The 17,061-nt window shown below is 44.1% G+C and overlaps 1 long non-coding RNA gene across 1 annotated transcript; it reads right to left on the bottom strand.

The window, feature by feature from the left end:
- Positions 1-6,242: 6,242 nt before the first annotated feature.
- LOC118026981 lies at positions 6,243-16,952 on the bottom strand. Its single transcript, XR_004683728.1, has 3 exons — positions 16,547-16,952; positions 13,793-13,940; positions 6,243-6,341 (listed from the first exon to the last, which is right to left on the bottom strand). It is a non-coding gene; the product is annotated as an uncharacterized LOC118026981 (long non-coding RNA).
- Between the last annotated feature and the right edge of the window lie 109 nt (positions 16,953-17,061).

The raw sequence follows: 17,061 nt of genomic DNA, 5'->3' as shown, positions 1-17,061 counted from the left end.
AATTTTGTTTTTTAAAATATTTATCCAAGTTAAGGGGTGCCTGGGTGGCTCAGTTGTTAAGTGTCTGCCTTCTGTTCAGGTCATGGTCCCAGGGTCCTGGGATCGAGCCCTGCATCAGGCTCCCTGCTCGGCGGGAGGCCTGCTTCTCCCTCTCCCACTCCCCCTGCTTGTGTTCCCTCTCTTACTGTCTCTCACTCTCTCTGTCAAATAAATAAATAAAGTCTTTTAAAAAATAATAATAAAATATTTATCCAAGTTAATACTTATAATTCTGGTTCAGTAATTTTAACTGAATAATACTTTGAGTATGGAAATACGATTAGTTCCGTCAGCTACTAATGACAATATGTTTCCTGCTTTTTACTTTATGATCACAGTGCTACTGTATTTTGAACAAGTCTCCCTGTTCTACCTGCTCTCTCCGTTGGGAAAAATTCTACATCTTCAAGGTTCAAATACCATTTCTTCCCTAAACCCAGGCAAAATTAATTTCTCCCTCTTCCAAGGTCTAATAGCATTTGGCCGTAGAACTAGGATTGGAGTATATATGGCTCTTCTGTTCTCTCATTAGACTGAACTTCCGGAGGGCAGCACCCTGAATTATGCCCCTTGGATTGATTCCCTGTGTTTACTATTGTATTACATAGTTACTAATGTTGCTAGTTCTCACAGAAAATACAAACGTATTAGGGGCTAAGGCGTGGGATACAGATTCAGAATCAGTTTGGAAGCCATGTAGACACTTGCACTCATGTTTCATTGGCCTTTGCAATCTCTTGCAAGGTTCTATGGATGAAGTGTTTGCAGGGAAAATAGATCCCCTTGTGGATTCCTTTAACGTCAACAATACACCAACCTGCATCAATCTGCAACTCAAATATCTGCTTTTGGTGAAGGTCACTGTCATCCAATCAGCTAGGATAAGTATACAAAATCCTACCATATTTCAGCTACTGTTATGGGCTGGAATGACTCCATAATTACGTAGCATAGCACTAAACCCACTGCCTCAGAATGTGATCATCTGTGGAGACAGGGCCTTTAAAGAGGTAAGTTAGTTAAAATGAGGCTGTAAGGGTGGGCCCCAATCCAATCTGACCTGTGTCCTTATAAGAAGAGGAAATTTGGACAAACAAAAAGATCCTAGGGGTGTGCCTGCCCAGAGGAAAGGCATCTGCAAGCCAAGAAGAGAGGCCTCAGAAGACATTAAACCTGCCAACACCTTGATCCTGGACTTTCAACCTTTTGAACTGTGAGAAAATAAATATCTGTTGTGTAAGCCACCCAGTCTCTGGTATTTGTGGTGGTGGCCGTAGGAAACCAATATGGCTACTCTTCGGCCACTTGTATTGGATGTATTTGAAACTCCCTACTGGAGATTATATTTCTGTGGGGTTTCCCCCTCTTCTCAGGTAAAAGAGAAGCTTGAAAAAATTGCCTTTGAATCACTAAGGGTAAACTCCTCTTCTCTCTGCAGTAAAGGTGTGGGCCCCTTGAGTTCACTGGCAGTCTTCCTGGGATGGGCAATTGCTCCTTTGTCTGGGATTAGGATATACAGTCACGTCCTTTTGTGGCTGGGACGTTTAAGATGTGGCGGACTCCCGAGGGAATCCCCAGAGCTCCAAGGAGAGAAAGCAACAAAGGGTCTGTGTGCCTGGAGTGGTGGACTGTGGAACAAGCCCTAGCCTGCTGGAGCCAGAGTAAGAGTTTATCAGTGAATTGGGGAGAGCATTCCTCCTCCCCTCAAAAGCACTACTAGGATCTGTGCCCTGAGGAACATCACAGGTCACTGTATGGTGGCCAGATGCTGCAGGCTCAGTCTTCCAGAATGATCTGGGAGACCGTGAGAGCCACAACCAGAAGCAGAGTGCCCAGAACGACTTCACATCTCCCTGGATTTGTTTGCTGGCCCAAGAGTAAGCCCCTGGGGTGTGGGACAATTGGAAAGAAACCCTTAAGAAATACCAAATTCACAGGGTGCCTGGTGGCTCATTCGGTTAAGCATCTGACTCTTGACTTCAGCTCACATCATGATCTCAGCGTGGAGCCTGCTTGAGATTCTGTCCCTCCCTCTCCTTGTGCCCCTCCCCCCTCGTGGCACTCTTTCTCTCTCTCTCTCTCAAATAAATAAAATCTTAAAAAAAAAAAAGAAATACCAAATTCACTGGTAATAAGGCAGGTGGATGCTCTAGAATTTATTAAGAAAGATAAAAGCAATATGAGCATAACTGCTTATTGAGTTTGTAACAGTTCATACTGACTTCACCTAGGAAATACCCTGTTTTGTTCAATATGGGTTTTATGTATTTAAAGAAGATGTGTTAATGAATTGAAGCCTTTCTGGGAAGGCAGTTTGGCAGTGTCCATCAAAATGGAGAAGTGCATACTCAGCAATTTACTTTAGGGATATGAGGTAAAGGAAGGTATGAACTGTATAATAAAAATGTAAATATACATATTTGGAAATGTATAAATATATATTTATTAATATGTATAAATGTATATATTTAATACGTAAGTATATTAAATGTACTAGTATAAGGTCCATAACTGTAAAAATGTCATAGAACAACATTGAAAAATATGCCAGTGCTAATAACAATGGTTTTCTTGGGCACCTGGTGGCTCAGTCAATTAAGCGGCAGCCTTTGGCTCAGGTCATGATCCCAGGGTCCTGGGATCGAGTCCCGCATCGGGCTCCCTGCTCGGGGGAGAGCCTGCTTCTCCCTCTCCCCTTCCCGCTGCTTGTGTTCCTGCTCTTGCTATCTCTGTCTCTGTCAAATAAATAAATAAAATCTTTAAAAAAAAAAATCCCTGAAAATAGGGATGCCTCCTACAATTATAATTGAAAGTGGTTTTTTTTTTTCCTTCTTAATGGTATATAAAATAACAGGCTTAGTCACTGATGGCATTTCTAGATTTTATGAACAACTGTAAACAGAAAAAATGAGAAAACATGTTAAATCCATAGGCCCCAGATCTCCTGTCCTTTCCACTTCATCAAGCTCATTTGCTGAATCTTACAGAGACATATTTAGCTCAAAATACATAATTTTCTGTGGTATTTGGGCTTAGGGAATCATTTTCCATTAAGCTGGCAGGAATATAGGATCAGGAAAACTCGACTTCCCTTACACAGAGTGCAAACATTTGCAAAGCGTACTGTGCCAAGAGCCAAAGGCTGGGGAGATAAATACACGAGATAACCGCAGCAGAATTCTTGCCTCTGACCACCTTACCTTCAGGTGAGAAAACAGAAAAAGGAAGAGGAAAGGCATGACCAGATCTGTTGCTTCTGGGATTTCAGACTTAAAGATCCAAACTTGAGGAAAGAGAAAAAGGAGAAAATCTCAGAGGCGGAAGAGCAGGAAAGCATCTTCAGTGTATTGCCTCTCCTTGCTCCAGGTTGGGGTGCTCCTGTTGTGTCTCCTGCGGTCCCTGATGCATGTCAGGCACTCTCTCTTCTCCGTGAATGAGTTAGGGAGCCGCTCCATGTGGCCAAGGCCCACAGGTGCTGCCTTTGTCTCTGGCACATAGGCAGCATGCAGAAAATAAACGAGGATGAAGATGATGATGGACAGATACTAAAATAAAGGATTTGAGTTAGATGGTGGTGGGTGTAGGGAGGGAGGGATAATGAAGGCTGTGGCCAGGCTCAGGATACCAGGCAGGGGTGGAGAAGATGGGCAGGCGGGAGAAGAAAGGAATTGACACCTCCCTCCCTTCCATTTCACTCCTGGGTGCTGTCAGACCTGCCAGACAGGTTCACAAAGTTAAGGGAAAAGGAATAGAGAGGGTGGAGAAGGGGAGGCATTCTTCACATTTAGCAATAAAGCTGCACTGTCATAGATGGAAGGAGTTGGGGTGCGGAAACAGATGAGCCTGAGTTCAAAGCTCAGCTCTGCCCATCTTGGCTGCAAAACCTCACTCATGTTGCCTGCCTTCTGTGTGCTTGTTTCCTCAGTGACCAAATGGACTAATCCTACTTTCTTCTGTGCCTCTCCCAGTGGAAGTTTGAATCAAGAAAAATCTTTTTGGGACGCCTTGGTAGCTCAGTCGGTTAAGCATCTGCCTTCGGCTCAGGCCATGATCCCAGAGTCCCGCATTGGGCTCCATGCTCAGCAGGGAGCCTGCTTCTCCCTCTGCTTGCCTCTCCCTCTGCTTGTGCTCTCGCTCTCTCTCTCTGACAAATAAATAAATAAAATCTTAAAAAAAAATCTTTCTTTTTATTTTATATTTTTTAAAGTAATCTCTACACCCAATGTGGGACTCAAACTCACAACCCTGAAATCACGAGTGGCACGCTCCACTGACTAAGCCAGCCACGCACCCCTCAAGAAGAGTCTTTATGTTAATATTATAGATAAAGGGGTCCCCAAGACCACTCCCAGATCCAATGATTTCTTGGGGGGACACACAGGATTCAGTACATAGCTGTGCTCATGGCTAGGCTTTATCAGTAAAGGGAAAAGGCACACGGGGTGATATCCAAAGGAAAGTAAGGCCAAGCTTCCAAGAGTCCTCTCTGTAGAGTCACACAGGACACATTTCATTCCTCCAGCAACAAGTTATGACAATGCAAGTGAAATATTATTGACGAGGGAAGATCGTTAGAGACAGGTTTTTATTGGGGGCAGTGATGTGGCACCTTCTGCCTAACACGTACACAAATTCCAGTCTCTCAGAAGGAAACAGGTATTCAGCATGAACCCCATTGTTTGTGCAAGTAGTCTAGATAGTCACTCTGCTCAGTTCCAAGAATGGTGGGAGTACTCCTGAAATCCAAGTTCACAAATAACAGCCAAGGACCTACCTTATCAGTAAGCTCTTCTAATGATGGCTGGCCGGGGCCTGCTACGTCTTATTTGCACAGCCTGCTTGTTCTTTGCTCCCCAGGAAAAGAGTAAGCAAATATTGGCACTGATATGGATTTGGAAAACTGTCTGGGCATGTGGATAAGGGACCTCAACATCTTCTACAGGTGTTCTAATTCCCAGGTCCCTGTGAGTCCTGGCTCTTCTTTTCATCATTCTTCCTTAATCGTATTTAATCAAAGATTAGGCACTGTCAGCCAAGAGAGCATTGGGATGTCAGCTCTTTTAAGAGATTCCAGGCTTGCTTGGGGCCCAAGAAGTCACCTCTGAAAGGGGCTTTAGTCAAATGCCTTGACACTTTTTTTAAATTAATTAATTAATTAATTTACTTATTTATTTTAAAGATTTTATTTCTTTATTTGAGAGAGAGACACAGCGAGAGAGGGAACACAAGCAAGGGGAGTGGGAGAGGGAGAAGCAGACTTCCCGCTGAGCAGGGAGCCCGATGCGGGGCTCGATCCCAGGACCCTGGGATCATGACCTGAGCCGAAGGCAGATGCTTAACAACTGAGCCACCCAGGCGCCCCACTTTTTTTTTTTTTTTTAAGATTTTATTTATTTATTTGACAGAGACAGCGAGAGCAGGAACACAAGCAGGGGGAGTGGGAGAGGGAGAAGCAGGCTTCCCGCTGAGCGGGGAGCCCAATGTGGGACTCGATCCCAGGACTCTGGGATCATGACCTGAGCCGAAGGCAGACACTTAACGACTGAGCCACCCAGGCGCCCCTGACACTCTGTCTTGATGGTTAACTGGCTTCCTGTCTGGGTGAGCTTTCCAGAACATTCCCAAGGGAAAGTCATCCTTCCTGTGTTCTCCACAGTATGAGGGTGCTAATATTGGAACCTGAGTAGATCCCAGGCCCCAAGAAGCCCAGCTTTCAAGCTGTGTTGTATTAAAAGAAACAGATCAGTAAGATAATGTAATTGAGATAAATTCTGATCTGTATTGGCATTTTTCAAAGAATACGAAAGATGATAGAATTCATTACCTACAGTGATATGTCTTAAAATCCCTTTCCCCTCATATTTTATAAATAGACATTTTATTTTTCTTTAATCATTTTTAATTTTTCAAATCTTTGGATGCCAAAATCTGGGAAAAATATTTTATTTTAGAATAGTTTTAGATTTACAGAAAAGTTGCAAAGATAGAACAGAGAGCTACCACATACCCCCAATCAGTTTCTTCTTTTAGTAACATCTTACATCAATATGGTACATTTGTCACAACTAATGAACCAATACTGATACACTAGTAACTAAAGTCCATGTTTTTTCCTAATGTCCTTGTTCTGTTCCAGGATCCTATTTAGGATAACATTATATTTAGTCAAAATGTTTCCTTAGGCTCCTCTTGGCTGTGACTTCCCTTGTTTTTGATGACCTTGACAGTTTTGAAGAGTTCTGGCCGGGACTTTTATAAACCATCCTTCAATTAGGATTTGTTTGATGTTTTTCCAATGGATCCTGTGTTTTGGAGAGGAAGACCATAGAAGTGCCCTTGTCGTCACATTGGATCAAGGGTACATTGAGGTGTTAACCTTGATCACCTGGCTGAGGCAGTGTTTGTCGGGTTTCTCTCCTGTAAAGTTACTCTTTCCCCCTTTCTTTTTCTTTATTTTATTTTTTAAAGATTTTATTTATTTATTTATTTGACAGACAGAGAGCACAAGCAGGGAGAATGGCAGGCAGAGGGAGAGAGAGAAGCAGGCTCCCCGCTGAGCAGGGAGCCCGACATGGGGCTCGATCCCAGGACCCCCGGGATCATGACCTGAGCCAAAGACAGTCACTTAACCAACTGAGCCACCCAGGCACCCTCTTTTCCTTTTTTTTTTTTAAAGGATTTTATTTATTTGAGAGAGAGAGAGAACATGAGTGGGGGGTGGGGGGTTGCAGAGGGACAAGCAGACTCCCTGCTGAGCACAGAACCCAACATGGAACTCAATCCCAGGACCCTGCGATCATGACCTGAGCAGAATGCAGATGCTTAACCAACTGAGCCACGCAGGCACCCCTCTTTCCCCCTTTCTTTTTTTTTTTTTTTTTAACATTTTATTTATTTATTTGACAGAGAGATAGAGCACAAGTAGGCACAGTGGCAGGCAGTGGGAGAGGGAGAAGTAGGCTCTCCTCTGAGAAGGGAGCCCGACATGGGGCTCGATCCTAGGACCCTGGGATCGTGACGTGAGCCGAAGGCAGACACTCAAATGACTGAGCCATCCAGGCACCCCTCTTTCCCCCTTTCTATGCTGTCCGCTTTGGAGAGAAGTCACTACACCCAGCCCACACTTAAGGAGTGGGTCATTAAGCTCCACCTCCTCCAAGGCAAAGCATCTACGTAAACTATTTGAATTCTTCTCCCTGGGAAATTTGTGTATTCTCTCCCATTTATTTCCTTATTCAATTTTGCATATCGGTGTGGACTCCCTCCATGTTTTTGTGAACCATTGCTCCCATTCATCGGCATAGGTTCTGAAATCTCTCCCTGCTCCTCTCACAAATAGCTCTTCCTGTTGTCATCTCCTCTCTTTCCTTTTCTTCCCCATGAGCTTCCCCACCCCTCTATTCTCTCTCTCTTATCTCAGCCCTCCCCTACTCGGGTAGGAGATACTGCTCTAATCTCCTACCCGAGTTCAGCTGTCCTCCAACTGATTACCTTATGTACCTAAGAAAGAATAGGTGGAGAAAAGGGGGAGAGCAAGGGGCAAATGCCCACTAGTCAGTGGGCTACTATAGTAGTTGAGGGGACAGGAAGAGGCTGTGAATATTTCATAAACTGATTACTTGGTCTCTCTTATATGCACATATGTGAAAATGATTTCTAGAGAGCTTGTATCGGGGACTGTCTGAGGAGGACTACAGGTGGTATCTCCTTCAAACCTCAAGCAACTCATCATGCCTATTTCACAGATGAGAAAATGGAGGCTCGGTGAGATTACTTGCCCAATATCCTAGTGCTAATAAATGGCAAAGCTGGGGTTTGGGGCCATCTGGATCCAAATGTGACATGTTTATGGGCTGAACTGAGATGCATTTATAATCATAAATTCCCTAGGAAATGAAGCTTACCCCCTAGTTCTAAAAACACTAGTGTGGAGTACCATAACACGTGTTTGTAGTCTCAGATTCCTCCTATAAGGGCTTTTGCTTAACAGTCTTGATTTGTATAGTTAAACCTTATACGGTCTTGCCCTTTCCTTCTACTGAGCTGTACCTTTGTTCTCTTTCATGCAAAGTCACTTTAGAATTTTAGACTCCACTCGTGTTTCGTTCTTCTTTCTCTAGAAATTAATATGGGGAAACCTGTCTCTGTATTAGTTTTCTATTGCTGTGTAACAAATTAGTACAAACTTAGTGGCTTAAAGCAACACCCATTTATCAGCTGACAGCTCTATAGACCAGCAGTCCAAGCATGGCATGACTGGGTCTCTGCTCAGGCTGTTGCCAGGCTAAAGTCTGGGTGATGGCAAGGCTGCGTTCCTTCCTGGAGGCTCTGCAGAAGAATTTCCCTCTAAAATCATCCAAGTTGTTGTTGGAATTCAGCTCCTTGCGGTTGTGGACTGATGCCTCTGTGCACTAGCTGGGTTTTAGCCCGGGGCTGCCCTCAGCTACTAGAGGTTGCCTGCAGTTCTTTGCTGTGCATCTCCTTCCATTTATCCTCTCATGCTTTGAATCTCTTACTTCCTCTGCCTCAGACTTCTAGACCTGGATTTGTAGGGCTTATGTGACTGGTTAGACCCACCCAGATGAAATCTCTTCTTAAAGTCAACTATGATACATAATATAACCTAATCACAGAAGTAACACCCCATCATGTTTATAGTCTCAGGTATTATACAGGGCATGTACATCAGGGAGGGGAAATCTTGCGGACATTTTAGAATTCTGCTGACCACAGTCTCTATTCCTTTATTTATTCACCCATCACGTATTTACAGAGCACTTGATCCATGCCCAGCATAGTTCCAGGAGTTGGAGCTACAGTGATGAACATGACAAACTTGGTTCCTTAAAGCTTACCATCTAACATGGTGAGACAGGGGGGAAACCAAGGAAACAATGAAAACTATCCATTAGTGATAAATGCTCTGCTGAGAGTTAAAATAGGATAGTCTCAAGCTTTAGACTGCATGGTCAGGAAGGGGCTCTCCAAGGAGGTGCCATTTTTAGTTGCTTCATGAGAAGATAATACAATGAAAAGGTCCATGTGATGGTCTAATATCCATAAGCCCAAGATGAAAGCCCACACCCTGTGGTTCCAGGGTTCCTTCTAATCATGTTTCACACATTTAACAGAGAAGCTTATTTTCAAACCACACCCTAAACCACTCTGTATGGTGTCTTACTCATTCTACTCTTGGCCCTAGATGGTTTGTGTAGCTTTGAGCAGGGTCTCTTAAATTCCCAAGCAGGAGCTAGGCTGTGTGGCACGACAATGGTATGTGTGACTATGTACGCCAATTCCCACAAACATGCTTCTCTTCTTCCCCTCAGACTTCTCCTGGAGTCTGGCAGAATATTAATGGGTGAAGACTCTGCATGTAAGATGCATTTCTCCCAATAAATGACAAATGTTGCCAGGACACATTCCTGCTAAAAATATATTCCACTGAATCTGCATTCCAATTCCCTGCTTTAAATTTGCATAACCTAGGGGCGCCTGGGTGGCTCAGTCGGTTAAGTGTCTGCCTTAGGCTCAGGTCATGATCTCAGGGTCCTGGGATCCAGCCCCACATTGGGCTCCCTGCTCAGCTGGGAGTCTGCTTCTCCCTCTCCCTCTGCCACTCCCCTCCTACTTGTGTTCTCTCTCTCTCTCTCAAATAAATAAAATCTTAAAAAAATAAATAAATTTGCACAACCTAGAGGTTCAGTGAGAACTGCCTGACCCAGGCACAGTGCACCCCACATCTGCTCTTGGTACACTACTGTTGAAAAGATTTCCAACCCTCATTGGGCACTTTCATGGTTAAGATGCAAGAGTATGAGGTTTTGGACCTTGTTTATCATCAGGCAATTGGAACCATCAAGGTGTTCTGAAATATACACTGAACAAATACTTCCTGGGTGTTGACCACGTGCCAGGCACTGTCTATACACAAAGATGAAATGTCCCAGTCAGTACCTTCAAGGGACTTCCAGTGTCATGGAGGAGACTAACATGCAGATGGGCAATTATAATACAGGAGGCTTGCTTTAATCAACGAAGTCATTTTTTCAACTAATATTATCGAGGGGGTGCCTGGGTGGCTCAGTGGGTTAAAGAGCTGCCTTCAGCTCAGGTCATGATCTTAGGTTCCTGAGATCAAGCCCCGTATCAGGCACCCTGCTCAGTGGGGAGTCTGCTTCTCCCTCTCCCTCTGCTTCTCCCTCTCCCTCTGCTGCTCCCTCTCCCTCTGCTGCTCCCTCTCCCTCTGCTGCTCCCCCTGCTTGTGCTCTCTCACTCATGCTCTCTCTCTCTCTCTCAAATAAATGAATAAAATCTTAGGGAAAAAAAAACAAATAGGGGCGCCTGGGTGGCTCAGTCGTTAAGCGTCTGCCTTCGGCTCAGGTCATAATCCCAGGGTCCTGGGATCAAGCGGCATCAGGCTCCCTGCTCAGCAGGAAGCCTGCTTCTCCCTCTCCTACTCCCCCTGCTTGTGTTCCCTCTCTCACTCTCTCTCTCTCTCTGTCAAATAAATAAATAAATAAAATCTTAAAAAAAACCCCAAATATTTATTGAGTGCTTACTCTGTGCCAGGCACTGTTATAGATGCTAGACATACAGCAGTTGAACAAAACTGACATCAATCCTTGCCTTCATCAATCTTATATTCTAGAAGGGTAGATCATGAAATACATCAATAAGATGGTGATAACTAAATAAATGCTGTAGAGGAAAATAAAGAGAAGGGTCCTTGGAAGTATGGGAGGAAGGGAAGTTATTATTACTTTAAAGAGGTAAGGGAAGACAGCCCTGAAAAGGTGACATGGCATGGCATAGGAGGGAGGCGGAGGGGAAGGAGTAGTGTAGGATCTTGTGGGCCATTGTAAGGACTTTGACTTTGACTGATGAGCTGGGCAGCCATAAAAGGATCTTGATCAGGGGACTAATATGATCATCTCCCTTTTGTTTTAAAAGATCCCCCTGCTTGGTATGGTGGAGAGTAAAAAGAAGGGGGCCAAGGGGAAATAGAAAGACAAGTGAACAGGTTATTACGTATTCTGGGTGAGACACGATGGTGTCTTAGACCAGAGTGATAGCTGTGGAGGTGGTAGAAATGGGATTGGCTGATGGATTGATTGGAAGCAGGGCTGCGGCAGAAAAAGTAGAGTCAAGGATGTCTCCAATATTTTTGGTTTGAGCAACTGGAAGAAGGGGGTTGCCATTATTTACACGGGGAAGATATGGGAGGAGCAGGTGGGAGGCCAGAGAGACCAGGAGTCTGGTTTGGGGCAGATTGGGTGTATATTGTATGTCAAACACTTAATGGATGTGTCAGTTAGGCATGGGGGTGTAAGCCCGGCTTTCAGGAGAGAGGTAGAGCCCTGGTGATGTAATTTTGTAACTTCTAAGCACACAGATGATGTCTAAAGCGATGAGCTAGAACCAAGAGATGGATGCAGTTAGAGGAGGCGAGAAGTCCAGGGGCTGAGCCCTGGGGCTTTTCAACCTTAGAGGTCAGAGAGATGAGGAGCGGTCAGAGAGGCAGGAGGAAAATCAGGAAAAGGGGATCTTGGAAGCCAAGAGAAGAAAGTGTTTCAGGGAGGCTGGAGTGAACAGCCTGCTGCGTGAACGGAAATGGAATCCAGAGCACTAGTACAAAAGGCTGGCTTTAGACAGGAGCGCTGAAGGGTGACAGGAGGGAAGCAGAGTGTCAAGGACAGGAGCAGGTAGGTGGGTAGATGGCAGAGTGCAGAGGCAGGTTCTCTTCTGACTGTTGCACTATTTGCAGTGCTACAGAAAATGAGGCCATCAGCTGAGAGAAGCGGATTGGAGAGAGGAAAAAGTATGACACAGTCATCTGGGAGAAGGGGGACATAGCCTAGAGAAGTGTCGTAGGATGGCTGAACAGCAGCATGGTGCTTGTTGAGGCTCGTGGTCATGAATTTAAAGTGGGACTTGTCGACATGGTTGTATTATTTTTCCCCAGTCATACTGGGCTGCAGGTGACGAGCAGAAGGATTCTTGGATTGGCCAGGGTTGGGGTCAAATAAAGGGAAAGCTGAGCAAGGAAAGAACTAAATGATGGAATCTAAGCTGGGTGCAGGGGAAACAGAGGACATGAGGGATGGGGAGCAGTGTGAGAAGGAAGTAGGATTGATGAACGGGTTGCAGGTTCGTCAGGCAGCAGGATTGTTGGGAGTTGTGGTGCACAGGAATGAATGAGAATGTGAGATACTTGAAATCAAGATCTGGAAACTGAGAGAGCTGGTATGACAAGGTGCAGTGTAGGGGTCAGCAAACAGGGCCGAGGGGCCAAAGTTGGCCCATTGCCTGTGTTTACACAGTCTTTTTTTTTTTTTTAAAGATTTTATTTATTTATTTGAGAGAGAGAGAATGAGAGACAGAGAGCACGAGAGGGAAGAGGGTCAGAGGGAGAAGCAGACCCCCCGCTGAGCAGGGAGCCCGATGCGGGACTCGATCCCGGGACTCCAGGATCATGACCTGAGCCGAAGGCAGTCGCTTAACCAACTGAGCCACCCAGGCGCCCCTACACAGTCTTGAGCTAAGAACAATCTTTACTATTTTTTAATCTTTACATTTAAAAAATTTATTTTTAATTCCAGTATAGTTTACATATAGTATTACATTAGTTTCAGGTGTACAATAGAGTGATTCACCAATTCGGTATATTGCTCAGTGCTCATCAAGATAGTTTTTACATTTTTAAAAAAGATTTTATTTATTCATTTGAGAGAGAGACCACAAGTGGGGTGGGGGTGGGGGGGCGGGCAGAGGGAGAGGGAGAAGCAGACTCTCCGCCGAGCAAGGAGCCTGCCTTCGGTTCAGGTCAAGAAGAAGGGGGCCAAGGGGAAATAGAAAGACAAGTGAACAGGTTATTACGTATTCTGGGTGAGACACGATGGTGTCTTAGACCAGACACCTGAACCGAAGGCAGATATTTAACTGACTGAGGCACCCAGGCGCCCTAGTTTTTACATTTTTAAATGTAATATACACACATACATACAAGGACAATCACTCTTTCAGCAAGAACAGTTGCTCCAAGAATGGAAGATATGGCCTCCTGGCCTGCAAAGCCTATATTTACCATGTAGTCCTTTACAGAAGAAGTTTGCTGACTCTTAGTCTAGACTCTAGGGTATCACCATGTGTGTGAGTGAGTGAGGTAAGGCAGAGGACACAATTGTGAAGGCCAGGTGGCCAGGATATTGGCAGGATCATCCACACGGGTATAGAAACCCTAATTATGACAGTAGTGTTGGAGAGTGACAGAAGTTAGAAGTAAGAGTCAAGGAATGAGGGGTTGTGACCTGGGATCTGCAATACCTATAGAGGACTGTCACCGAGAGGAATCACATGTGGTCTAGTCTGATAGCATGAAGTTCAATATTTACAGTTCAAGGGAGGAGAGAGAATGCTCTAGAAGTAGCTAGGGGGAAGAGCTAGTCTGTCACTGAACAACCTCCAGGCACCAGTGGTTTGAAGGAGGACTAGAGCCACCCCATGACACAGCTGCAGGGACAGCAGAGTGCCTAGAGATGGCCTGGGTGCCCGAGTTAATGGTGGCCTGAGCAAAGAGCACAAGAGAAGGGACAGGTAAGTCAGTCCCCCACTGGCTGAAAAGCTCTGCAGAGGAAGCCTTTGAGCTGAGGCTTAAAGTATTGGTAGGGGTTGGTCAGGTAACAATGGGTGGGATAGGAAGAAGAGAAGGGATATACAGGTGTAGGAAAGCATGATTTATTTGAACACTGACCTCAGAAAGTCACAAATGAACTTCGATACAGCTGGACATTCAAAATCAGTGCAATTAGGAGCTTTGAATGAAGAGTATTATTTCTTCTTTAGTATTTGCATGCTGGGGCTTAAGTAGATTGAGAGCCCCATGTAGATAGGTAGATGCTCTATAAATGAAAGAAGACACACATTGAACTTTCACACTTGTTACTTCCCCACAGGTATAGTAGAAACTGTTTTATATAAATCTTTATATGGAGATTCATTCATTCATCTCTCCAGCATTTTTTGAAAGTATCTCATCTGCTGGGCATTGGGGATATAGTGTGAATAACACAAAAGCTTCCACTCTCTGAGCTTATAGTCTACAAGTAATTACATTGACGTATGATCAGTGCTAAGACGGGATGATATTGGTGCTCCATGCCTTGGCATCTAAACTAATCTGGGGGCTAGGGAAGAATCCTGGAGGAAGTGACAATTAATGTGGAGAAATAGATTGTTGTTAGAACAAGGAATGGGTGGTGGTGGTAAATGTCCCAAGGGAGGTGATGGCACTCATTGGGTTGGAGGTGGGAGAAAGGGCTGTTTAAGGCACTGAAAGATAGAGTGTGGTGAGAGATGGACCTAGAAAGACGATGGGGGCCTGGACCGGAGTGGTGTCTCCATCTTCAAGAAGCTTCTGGCAAGTGTTCGAAGTCTTTCTTCTCTCTAGGCTGCCAAGTCCAAGAAGGCAGGAACCAAGTCTGTCCTGTTCACTGCCTTGTACCTACCTATCAGGCGCTTACTTCTCGTATCTGGCATGTGGTAGGTACTCAATAATGGTTTGTTGAAGGAATGTGTAATTGTGAACTGTAGTCTAACTCTCTGAAACTGTTAGTTTCAGTGTAAATACCTTCATTCCAGCATTCTTGTAAACAAAATGATGAATGTGAAAGCATTTTGTAAACTATAAAACATGATACTTGATTTAAAGCTATATTATGTTGCAAATATGTATAATGTAGTACTTCTTTTGTGCCACTAAGAACTGTTTTTTTTTTTTGAGAATCTTATTAGCTTTATTCAAAACCTCCAAACATTATATTAGAGAAATTATCCAGTTATATATAGTATAAAAGTAGTTTGATTAGGGAAAAAACCTTCACCAGCCTGATCACTTCCTTTTAACACTTCCTAAAGTGGCTTCTAGCATAATCAGGTTGCTTGTTTTCTATGAAGTGAGCATTAATCAACAACAAGTAATTATGCTTTTCTCCTGGTTCAGAATAGATCCTATCTTGCTCCTCGTTGTGTACTCATCCATCTTCACCAGCGAAACATCAACTCCTTGAAAACAAGCAACCTGCATTTTTACCAGCATTATGGCTATTAGCTGGTACTTAATACCTATTGGCTGAATTTTTTTAAATTTATTTTTAAAAAGATTTTATTTATTTGTCAGAGAGAGAGAGAGCACACAAGCAGGGGGAGTGGCAGGCAGAGGGAAAAGCAGCTCCCCCCCCCCCCCACACTGAGCAGGGACTCCATCCCAGGACCCTGGGATCATTACCTGAGCCGAAGGCAGATGCTTAACCAACCGAGCCACCCAGGCATTCCATCCTATTGGCTGAGTTTAATAAAATTTATTCTGGAAGTTGAGACTATTCACAAATAAAGTACTAGACGCTAATTGTACCTAATACACTTAAATGATCATTGGCTATTATACTACCAAATGCTTCATCTACTTTAACTTGAGAGAAAAGAATGAGGATGCAGAAATACTGAATTTCATTTTTTGCTCCAAATTTTCTAGTGTTTGTTTTGTTTTAGGTCTACCACATAATGAGTAATAATCAATGAGATTATTTTACCATCTTCTTCGAGATATGATAACGAAAAGGTAAGAATGTTGGAAAGCTTTTTCTGACACTTAGGTCGTTTCCTTTTATTTTATTCTGTTACATTTCTCTATGGCCTACTAATAGTTTTCTATCTACAGCATTTAAAAGCTATATTTGCTCTTATGTTTAGCTCTTTAATTTTGACTTAATTATTATATACACAAACAAGTCTCTTGATCCTGCCTCATAAAACAGTTCCTATAGCTTCTTAGTACTTGTTGCTCAACTCTGTCCGGTTCTTAATTTTGGGAGAGTGAGTTTAGACATTTAGAGTGGCCCAAGCATTTTGAAGGAAGAACTCTCTGAAGTTAATTTTTAAATAACCTTTTTTAGACTCTGTGATGTATCTTTTGTCTGCATTTCCCACGTTTTCTTTCTTTATAGTGATAAATTTAAATAGAAAAACCTCTTTGCTGAGGCAAAGAATGAGGGGGAAAATGCTTTTCGAGGGGATGTACTGTGGATTCCTTGTGCCCGGAGACAGTACTGTCATTCATTCGAATATCCCATCCATTATTACAAAATGTGTAATAAATTTGCAACAATTTATTCCACTGCTGCTTTCTCAATTTTTCTCCTGAACTCATCTTAATTTCATACCTAGGATTTCAGTAATTAGACTCAGTTTAAATGGCTTTCAAGTTCTAGGTGTACGTTAGTGATCGAACATTAAAACTGTAAATCAATAATAAAAGACTGTAGCAAGCGGCCTGAGAAATTGATTTCCCCCCCGACACTCATTTTTCTTATGCTTCTTTGTGATGTGTGCTGAATGTTAAGGTTACAACACTCCCACGTATCTTCAAACATTATGCAAAGTCTGTTTTGCTGCAGAACTTCCTGCCCCCTTGTCAGATTACTGTCTCCAGTCTGTCCTCAAAACTCACCTTCTCTGAGGGCTCCCATTCCCCAATCTTCGTGTCAGCAACTTTTTAATTTTACCGATATGAAATAAGCTTGCTAATTTATTTATTGCGTCCCTCCTCCCCCTGCTAGTCCGTCAAGGGACGGGTCACTACTATTAGCCGGTGGTGAGCAGCGCTGGCCTGGCGATAGCCGCTCAATGCATTTCCGATAAACGGATATATACCGCTTTTTCATTCAGCGGAGACGGATCATTCCCTAGGCGGATGGGACCTGACTGTAACTTTGCATGACTCCGCACAAAGCAGGTCCAAAATCTGTGCAGACGCCTTCTTTCTCGCCAGGCAGAGACTCTGACCCAAGTATCACCTTCCCCACCTCGACTCTCGCTCAAGGAGAGAGGGGCCTGAGAACCCTCTCCCCTACGTTTCCCCGAGGAGGCCGGAGGAGACACCGGGGCGCACGAAGGGCGCACACCGCCGCCACGTCAGCCGGCGCGCGCGACGGCAGCGCGCCTGCGCGCGGAGGGCCGTTTCCC

The sequence above is a fragment of the Mirounga leonina genome, unplaced genomic scaffold (genome assembly GCF_011800145.1).
Source record: "Mirounga leonina isolate KUSES-001 unplaced genomic scaffold, KU_Mleo_1.0 Mir_114, whole genome shotgun sequence".
In the NCBI taxonomy this organism is placed as follows: Eukaryota; Metazoa; Chordata; class Mammalia; order Carnivora; family Phocidae; genus Mirounga; species Mirounga leonina.
Note: the sequence above shows the minus strand (reverse complement) of the source record. Positions and strands in the feature narration are given on the sequence as shown.